At 49.6% G+C, this 10112-nt stretch overlaps 1 pseudogene across 1 annotated transcript; it reads right to left on the bottom strand.

Moving 5' to 3' along the window:
- Positions 1 to 5808: 5808 nt before the first annotated feature.
- Positions 5809 to 6935, bottom strand: LOC144587281 (peroxiredoxin-1 pseudogene; annotated as a pseudogene). The gene has a single exon (XR_013542432.1). The product of XR_013542432.1 is annotated as a peroxiredoxin-1 pseudogene (transcript).
- Between the last annotated feature and the right edge of the window lie 3177 nt (positions 6936 to 10112).

The following is a 10112-nucleotide window of genomic DNA, read 5'->3' on the forward strand; positions in this document are numbered from 1 at the left end:
TTAAAACTCCAACTATTGTTCTCCTACAAAGATTTATTTAACAAAATATATAAGGACATTATATTCTTGCCTGGTGGATTTTAGAAACAGGCCTCCCTGTAAGGACGGACTGGGTGTGGTGAGGAAACACAGATGGGGCGTTGAGATCTGAAAGCGGGACCGGGCCAACAGGGTTCAAAAGGCTCCCTTGAAGTAAGGGTCAACCAGGCGGAAATGAAAGAACCTGCCCGGGAAATAAAGTGCTGGAGAGCGAATGGAGTCGAAGATCCAGAGGGTCCCTTCCCGCTCGGCAGTTCTAAGAGGACGGGTAGACTCCAGAAGCGACATCTCGCACCAGTGAAGTTATGATTTCTAATGCACCTCTCTAGTGGAAAAAGAGGTGAGTTTCAGGATTTCTGAGGTCTCTGGAAGAAACCAGAGGCATTTTGGGATATTAAATCAAATCTCCAAAATTAGCCTTACAAATCACCTTATGGAAGGGCTCAAGCAAATCTACTTTCTACACCTTTTATAAGCTACGTGTTAGATGGCCAGAATATCACACTAGAGGAAAAATTAACAAAGAAACTTCAGGCAGCCAAAGGAAGAAAATCTTCACAGCCCACCCTGCTAATTTGTTTATTCAGGACGAAAATCCTTAATAGATATTTATGATAATATCAGCCTCTGAAGCTCTTACATTTGGGGGCATCGTGAGCCAGGTTGAACATTTTAATGGTATGTTTCGAAGCATTTATATCGCACGTCTGCAATGGGACAGAGAGTGGGGTGGGAGGAATGAGTAAGTAATGAGAATGACACATTGTATATGTACTAGACCAAGGGTCTCTCACATGCGGCCCAGGGGCCAATTGTCTCATCCATCGCTCCATCCAGTACAAAAAAAGGGGGCATCTCCTTTCTAGCCTTCAGTGTTATCTTTTAACGGCCTAAGCCATCCTGGGTCTTTTTTAAGGAGAAAGGTGGGCAAATATACTTTAAAAGACATCAATACATCATCCACTCCTTGGACACATCACCCCCCGTTGGTGCTTTTGAGGGGCCCGGTTTTTACAAACCAAGAGTCTCCACATCCTTCTTCAAAACCATCCAAGTAGAAACAGCCTTGGCCCAAGTGCGACTTGCAAAAGAGGCAGACCGAGGACTCGAGGGAAAAGGTGTGATTGTTCCTGGAGGCCGGAAGCCCATCCCTGTTGAAAAGGGGTCATTTCCCGGCAGGTGTTACACCCCCCTGAGCTAGGGAGAGGGGTGGCCGCTGGCAGAGAAAGGCTCAACACCTCTAAATCTTACCAAACCCATACCTCTCTTTCCTCCTCTCCATCCACCCCTCAGATCTTCTTCTCCAGCCTGTTCCTGCCCAGCCTTCCATTCAGAGAAAAGCTATTCCATGTTCGGAAGCAGCAACACAAGGAAGCCCCGAAAGCCAGGCAGGGAGGAAATTGCCCCACAAACCCTGGGGTGGATCCTGAGCCTCTTCATCAAGACCTCGTTAAGGAACAGCAGAGAAGACCAGAACGTTAGTGTGGGAGGGAAAGAATCGCCCACCTCTGGGATACAGAGAACTGGGTTCCTTCGGATTCACTTCCGTCGGCTACGGAGTGGGGTTGGAAGGAGAGAACCACAGCAAGCCTCGGAATATGATGGCTGCACCCCACCAAAACTCTGGATGTTGCCAGCGATGGGGCAAAAGGGATCTCATACAAACTCGTCTAACCTTGATGGCAGTTTGTCTCCTGTCGGGTGTACGGAGGGGCTTCTGCTCCCAAGGAAGAAAGAGATCTCACCTGCCTTGTGAAGGTTGGAGGGATCGATCGGGAGTTTGCTTCTCCTCTCTGGATCCTGAGCAAATCCAGGAGAGCCTCAGTTCGGTCTCGGGTCCTGCCTGGGAGGAAAGAAAAAGGAGGTTTCTTTGGATAAAGGAAAACAAGAGCTCTTCCTTCCAGCATGTGGAGTTTGTCCTTTTCTCATCTTGTGCGGGCAACACCTCCGCGTGTGTGTCTCTCTCTCTGTTCTTGCAAGGTCAGAAAACGGAGAACAGAAAGGTTGCTAAGAAGGAACAGCTGGGGGTGGGGGTGGGAGAAAATGGGAAAGAGGAGGGCGAAGGGGCGGGGGGGTCTCACCGACTCTTGAACCCAAACCTTTCCCATTCAGGTTAAGTTGTGGGTAGGAAGTGTTTATTTCCTCCCCCAGGAAACCCTTCCAGGAAAACCCATGCAGTGGAGTGGGTGGAATGTCTCATGAAGACACAGTAGGTCTGGGTTCAAATCCCTCTTCAAACATGGGAACGGAGGGTGGGACTACGACAAACACTTCAGGATTTGCTCAAGAAGTACAATACGGGTTCAACCTGAAGAGGTTGGTTTTTTGTTTGCTTGTTTACACCATGATTACACCATATCCACCATTTGTTTAGTCGTTCAGTCGTATCCAACTATTCGTGACCCCATGGAACAGAGCACACCAGGCCCTCCTGTCTTCCACTGCCTCCCAGAGTTGTGTCAAATTCATGTTGCACTTTCTTTGTTTCTCAAATCTTACGAACCCCACCATCTCTATCTCTCCCTCACCCTCTCTCTCCCACCCCCCCATTACCTTCTCCCGCCTGTTCCTACCGAGCCTTCCTTTCGGAGAAAAGCTCTTCCATGTTCGGAAGCAGCAACACAAGGAAGTCCTGAAAACCAGGCAGGGAGGAAATTGCCCCACAAACTCTGGGGTGGATCCTGAGCCACTTCATCAAGACCTCGTTAAGGATCTCTAAAGGGGCAATGGATGTGTGTGTTGTGTTTATGAGTGTGTATGTGTGTTGGGGAGAGCAACAGAAGGAAAGGCCCTTCAGAAGATATTCAGGGTGCCAGAAAAGGAGCCTAAATCAGCCCCCACCTCCCCATGGACCCCCATTCCCCGTGCCATTTATGGTACCCTTTCCTCTCATCCTTGCTTCCCCCTCTTTGAATTTCCCCTTCCTCCTTGCAACCCCATCAGGCAGGATATCATCCCACAAACCCTGGTGTGGATTCTGAGCCTTTTCATCAAGACCTTTTGTAGCCCCCCCTTCCTCATCCTTGCAATCCCATCAGGCCTTAAAAATAATTTTTCCAACATTTGACACGGGGTGGGGGTTGAGGGTGTTTTTCTCCCTTGGCGCCTTGAGGTTTTGGCTGGAGTGAAGGGCGGGGGGGGGGGGAGACAGACAGGCCCTTTTCTCTCCTGCCTCTTTGGAACCCACCGGTGGGGGGGGGGAAGGAAGCTGTGTTGGGGGGAGTCTCCGTGCAGTAAAACCCAGGACCGACCCCCACCCCGAAGGGTGCCTGGCAGGGAGCTGCCATCGGGGGATCCCCCTGCCCCTTAGGAGAGGGATGTGGACTCCTCTCCCCCCCCCAAAAAAAGCAACCCCCGTCCTTCCGCTGAAGAACAGACCAGCCAGGAGCTTGACAGGCGCTCGTTAAGCCCCCCCACACACACAGACAACGTCCCAGTCTCCCCCTCCCGACCCCCCCAAGTTGCCCACCTCCTGCCAAGATCTGATTGAGGGGAAGATCCTCGGAGCCCCATAGAGGTGGGGGGGAAGGAGAGGGAGAGAGGAGGGGGGCACCCCCGGGGCTTCCGCTTCCGGTTAGAGCAGCGCCTCTTCCGCCTTCGTAGCTCTAGGGTCCTCCCTCCCCCACCCGCCGCTTTCTGCTCCCCCTCATGAATGGAGAGGGAGAAGAAGGGGGGGGTGAGGGGAGGTCATGAGGCGCCGGCAACCCCCCTGCTTTCCATGGGGAGGTGTCTCATTCTCTCTCTCTCTCTCTCTCGCCTTCCTCACGGCCCTTCCATCCCCCCCCCAGTCACCAAGGCGGGAAACTCTTCCCCCCCAGGGAGGGAGGTGTGAGTGTGTGGGGGGGGGGAAGATGGTCCAGGAGGGAAGTTAGGCATCCTTCAGTCTCAAAAGACTATGGTAGCGTGCTCTGTATGGAGGACTTGGAACAGCGTCTAGTGTGGCTGAGGAGGCCAATTCGAGAGTGACAATCCCTTCCACACTGAAGACAAATCCAATCTGTCCCCTGTCCAGCTCCCTGGTTTTGCTTGTTTCGGGACTGCCTCTTTGCCTCGGCCTGCTGGGCAAGGGTCGCTTCAAATTGGGAGAGCCCGCGATGCAGTGCCTGCCTCCAGGCTGAACGCTCAGATGTCAGGGTTTCCCATCTGTTGAGGTCTATTCCTAAGGCCTCCAGGAGGGAAAGGGGGCTGTAAAACGGGATCCCCTCCTTCGGAAGGTTCTGGAAGGAAGGATCAAGGCTCTGGGCTGGGGGGAGGGGCGGCTCCCTCGGAAAGGGAAGGGAGAAAAGGGGGTGGGGAGGGCCTTCCTGCGCTTGGAGGGGGGCCCTAGCCCCCTCTTGGGGGGGGCGGGCAAGAACAAGATGCTGAGGGGGGCGGAGGAAGAATCCCAAAAGAACATGCCTGCAGGAGGGTTTCCTCAAATCACTTCACGTTCGCCCCCCCCTCCAAGGCAGGCCGTTTACAGCCCTTCCCCCATCAGTCGCCAACTGGAGCGATAAACCCTCCCCCCCCAAGGCAGGAAACAACAGCCTTTACGCCTTTACATACAACCGCTCCCCCCCCACAGGCTCCTCCGTATGGGGAGGTAGGAGGGCGGGAAAAGAGCGCCCGGGGTATGGGTGCTGAGGGGAGCGGCCGCCCATGGGGGAAGCCGGTCCAGGTCGGCCCTCGCCCTTCCCTTGGCTTTCGAAGACCCTCGCGAGGGGAAGGAGGCAGCAACTTCCGAGGGGGGGTCCCCTTTTCTTTTCAGAGCCGGCAGAGGCCATGTCACCCCTTCCCCCCCCTTTAGAGCCCGCCTTCCTTGCTTCTCCAACCGCCGGCCTTGGGAGGGGGAGGGGAGGAGAAAAGGGCATGGGCGCCAGAAGGTGAAATGAGGCAAGCGAGGCTTTCCCTTCAGGCTCTTTATTTTAAGCCTCTGTGGAGATTTGCCCGGGGTTTCCCTTCAGGAGTGAGATGTGTTTCACCGTTAACGTTTGATTTCGTATATGCAGTATAATATATATGCTTAAAAATGGCGTAGAACTAACTACACCACAAATATATAGGGAGAGAAGGGGGATATTCTTTTCCCTTTAAATTCCTTCCTGACAGTGAAAAGTTCAACAGGGGATAATGAGAACAAAGGGGACCACCACATCTCCTTTTTCCCTAGAATGATCTAGGTCTTAATTAAGCTCATTACTCTTCAAACCTTCTCTCATACCTTCTTTGAAGCTCAGAGGACAGAAGTTCTCCTCAAAAGGGACGGGTTTTTGGAAGGACACCATCGGGCGCAGCGCTTTCGGAGAAGCCTCCCAGTGGGGGGGAAGATTGACTATGCTCCTCGCAAAAGGCTGTCCCGACTGTGCTTGCATCAGCGGAGGAGGTGCCCGGTGGAGGAGAAAGGCCAGATCGTCTCCTGCCTTCTCCGCCACCGGGCACCTCCTCCGCTGCTGCAAGCACAGTTGGGGCAGCCCTTTGGGAGCAGCCAGGCTGTGGAGAAGGAAGGCAGAAGCCGATCCAGTCTTTCCCCCCCACCTTTCGGAGAAGCCTCCCAGTGGGGGGGGAAAGATCGGATCAGGTTCAGCCTTCCTTCCCCATAGCCCGGCTCCTCCTGAAAGGCTGTCCTGATGGTGCTTGCATTAGTGGAGGAGGTGCCCGGTGGGGGGAAAGGCAGGAGCCGATCTGGCATTTCTCCGCCACCGGGCACCTCCTCCGCTGCTGCAGGCACCATCGGGACAACCCTTTGGAAGAAGCCGGGTGGTGCGGGAGAAGGCAGGAGCCGATCCGGTCTTTTTCTTTTTTTTAATTTAAAAAAATCTTCAGAAATTTAATGACAGTACAAAATACTACACAAATACAAAATATCTGTTCTACATGCAGCACTAAGCCAATAACTTAGATGGGTATTGGTTCTCAGTTACCCACATGAGCAGAAGGAGTGTTAGGTTTGCTACCTTGGTTCAAATAATTAGGACGTAACTTGTCAGTACTTACAGCTACTGCGAACAGGTTTCAATCCCCAATCCGTTTACTCAAAAAAAAAAAGCATCCTGCTAAAATCAATTGAATCCGGAACAAATGGCAGCCATAAGCCAATCGGCTCATAATATAGTTGCTCTTTAAATATAAGAATGGTAAACAGAATTAGGTCTTACATGGGTTACATTATACATTTGTAACATGACACATGGTATATTTATTTCTGCTTGGAAAAGTACTCCCTACTGTTCTTTACATCAGGTTTGATTGTGTCAGATCCAGGTTGCCAGCCAGCAGGACACACTTCTCCATGTTTGTCTGTAAACTGAAAAGCCTGAACTAGTCGGAGTGTTTCATCAACCCAGCGGCCAACAGGAAGATCATTGATTGTGATCTGCAGTAAAATCCCTTTGTCATCAATTATAAAGAGCCCCCTGTAAGATATGCCTTCATCTTCTTTTAGCACTCCATAGTCTTTTGAAATTGCACGGTTTGTGTCAGACACCAAGGGAATTTGCATGGTACCTAATCCACCTTGTTTTTTAGGTGTGTTGACCCAGGCAAGATGACAGAAGTGGGAGTCAACAGAAGCAGCAATTACTTCACAATTGATTTTTCTAAACTCATCAGATCTGTCGCTGAATGCAATTATTTCAGTCGGGCAGACAAAAGTGAAGTCAAGTGGATAGAAGAAAAACAACGTATTTCCCTTTGAAATCGGACAATTTTATATCTTTGAATTGCCCATCAGGCATTACAGCTGTGGCTTGAAAGTCTGGGGCTGGTTTTCCAATGTAAGCATTTCCTGCTGCCATTCTGATAGAAGCGCAAATGAGTCCCGCACGGAAACTTAACAGCTGCTCACAGTCCCCTTGGGCGAAGCTAAATGGCTCTCCGGGCGATCCTCCCATGCTCGTTAGGAACAAAAAGCTGAACCCTCCCGATCCGGTCTTTTTCCCCCACCGGGAGGCTTCTCCCAAAGCGCTGCACCCGATGGTGGGGGAGAAAACTGGATAATCCGTTCCTATTGGAACGGATTATCCAGTTTTCAATGCATCTCTATGGGAAAACGCGTTTCACTTAGCGATGTTTTCCCATAGCAGTGTTTTTTTGGGAACCAATTAAGATCATTAAGCGAGGCACCACTGTATCCAGATATATGTTGGGATGAAAATTTTGCCAAGTATGCCCTTCCAAGAAATTCCTGGCTTGTGTGGCTGATTATTTTCTCATACAAAAAGTGGAGAAAGAAACTAGAGGATTTGCTATCCTTGATTCTGACCAACAGAGATAATGTAAGTGGCAGTAAGGGGAACTCTGGCGAGAGTGACCATGTCTTCTAGAATTCTTGATTTCAAAGAAAATGAAAGCAGCGTGTACCCACACAGGTCTGCTGGATATTAAAAAAGCTAATTTTAAAAATCTCAGAACAAGGATAAGTAAGGTCCCATGACAGGAGATTCTAACAAGAAAAGGAGTCCAAGAACGGTGGGAGCTTCTAAAAAAAGAGGTTCTAAAAGTTTAACTACAAACAATTCCAAGAAGCAAAAAAAAGGGGGAAGCTAGCAAAAAAGAGCAGTTCAGAAAAAACCTCAGGGAGGATTAAAAACCAAAAATGACATGTAAAGGAATTGGTAAGAAGGCCAGATCACCAAGGATGAATACAGACATGTAACAAGGAAATGCAGAGATAGCATTAGGAAGGAAAATGCTGAGAATGAGCTGAGGTTAGCTAGAAATACTAACTAAAAGCAAAAAAGAGCAAAAAAGAGCATTCTTAGATATGTGAGTCACAAAAGACATAGTGGCACAGCTCTGCAATGGAGATGGAAAAATGATAACAGAGAACAAAGAAAAGGCAGAAGTGCTCAATTCTTATTTTAGTTCAGTCTTTTCCCATAAGACAGACTATGGAATTCCAAACAAATTGGAAGTGCAAGTGGAGGGGACAGGATTGCAGATGGAGATAGATAAACAAAGAGTCAAGGAATAATTTGCCACCTTGAATGGCACCTTGAAATCTCTAGGACCGGATGAACTGCATCCAAGAGGACTGAAGGAACTGGCTGAAGAACTTTCAGAATTGCTCTCCATTATTTTCTTAAAATTATGGGAAATGGGGGAGGGGCCAGAGGATTGGAGGAGGGCTAATGTTGATCCTATCTTCAAAAAGTGCAAAAAAGAGGAACCTGGGAACTACAAGCCAGTCAGCCTGACATCAATCCCTGGCAAAATTCTGGAGCAGATCGTAAAGCAGTCATTGTGCAAGCACCTAGAAAACAAGGCAGTCATAACTAGAAGCCAACACGGATCTGTCAAGAACAAATCCTGCCACACTAATTTGATCTTATTTTTTGATCAGGTTCTCTCCCTGATAGACAGAGGGAATGCTGTAGATTTAGTATATCTATCTTGAGTTCAACAAAGCTTTTGACAAAGTGCCCCATGATCTCCTGATTAGCAAGATAACTAGCTAACCTCTAGGATTAGAATTAAATTTCCTAATTTTTCACCTCTGATTTCCTCCAGCCCTAGCCTTTGTGAAACAGCACTGGATCCCTGTCCAGGATAAAGAGACCCCAACTCTAGTTGAGTCCATAGACGGGCATCTCCTCTGCTCTGGCCCAGTGACCCAGGAAACCCATATGGTCATTGTCCAGGTCTAACACCATCAGGAGCAACTACAATTCAACGTTGCATGCATGCCCCATTTCCTGTTCATTCTGGGACTTTCCTGGCTCTGAACACATAACCCCTTAATGGACTGGCCACAAGGGGAGTTGAGTTTCAGGGATCTGTGTCCGCATCTGGGTCCACCGGCTACCTTGGCTGCAACAGGGTCAAAAGATAGTCCCATGATACCCTTGGAATATAAGGACTTTGCTGATGTCTTTAAGAAGGGGCTGACCAGCTACCCCCGCACCGACCCTACGATTGTGCTATCAGTTTGGTGCCTGGGGCACCCCTTCCAGTGGCGCGGATCTACCCTATGTCTGAACCAGAACTTGCAGTCTTGAGGGCCTTTCTTGATAAAAACCTGAAATGGGGATTCATCCGGCCATCTACGTTGCCCCTGTTATCTTTGTTACGAAGAAGGGCGGAGAGCTCCACCCCTGCAATGATTACCGGGCCTTGAATAAAATAACCATTCTAGACCACTACCCTCTACCATTGCTCAGCGAACTTCTGGATCGCCTTAAGGGGGCACGTATTTATACCAAGTTGGACCTCCACGGCGCCTATAATTTGGTGCAAATCTGTGCTGGTGACGAGTTGAAGATGGTTTTCGGAGCTCATTATGGCCAGCATGAATACCCGGTCATGCCTTTGTTTAACCAATGCTTTGGCTGTGTTCCAGCGGTTTATGAACGTCATCTTTTGGGACCTGCTTGATCGCTTTGTGATCATCTACCTGGATGACATTTTGATTTACTCCCAAGACCCCATTCGGCACACAGAACACGTTCGTCAGATCTTACAATGATTACGAGACCATCGACTCTAAACCAAGCTGGAGAAGTGTGACTTCAACTTGCAGGAAGTTGAGTTCCTAGGTCACATTGTATCTCCCCAAGAGATCCAGATGGACCCAAAGAAAATAGAGTTGGTTCTGACCTGGCAGAAGCCCAGAACCAGCTTTGCGAACTATTATCGCCAGTTCATACCAGCCTACATGGACATAACCACGCCCCTGACCCACCTCCTCCAGCCCAAAGAGACATTTCTCTTCTCCCAGTTTGACTGCTGCATTACTTACATCCCACATACTTAGAATCGGAAAGCCGATGCCTTCTCCCACAAACCGGAATATGTTAATTCCTGCGAGGTTTGCCGTCGAGCCAAGGACGTACCAGCCAAACCTCCGGGGCTGCTACAACCATTACCCGTATCAGCCAGCCCTTGGGACATAGTATCCCTAAACTTCATCACAGATCTCCCATGATCACAAGGGTATACCTGTGTTCTGGTGATAGTGGACCTGTTCACCAAGATGGCTCATTTTGTCCTGTGTTCCAAGCGTGCCGCAGCTCCTGAAACAGCCCAGCTCTCTCTTCACCATGTTTTCCGTCTACACAGGCTCCCGACACACTTAATTTCTGATCGTGGTTCCCAAT

This window comes from Pogona vitticeps, chromosome 2, assembly GCF_051106095.1.
Source record: "Pogona vitticeps strain Pit_001003342236 chromosome 2, PviZW2.1, whole genome shotgun sequence".
Taxonomy (NCBI): domain Eukaryota; kingdom Metazoa; phylum Chordata; class Lepidosauria; order Squamata; family Agamidae; genus Pogona; species Pogona vitticeps.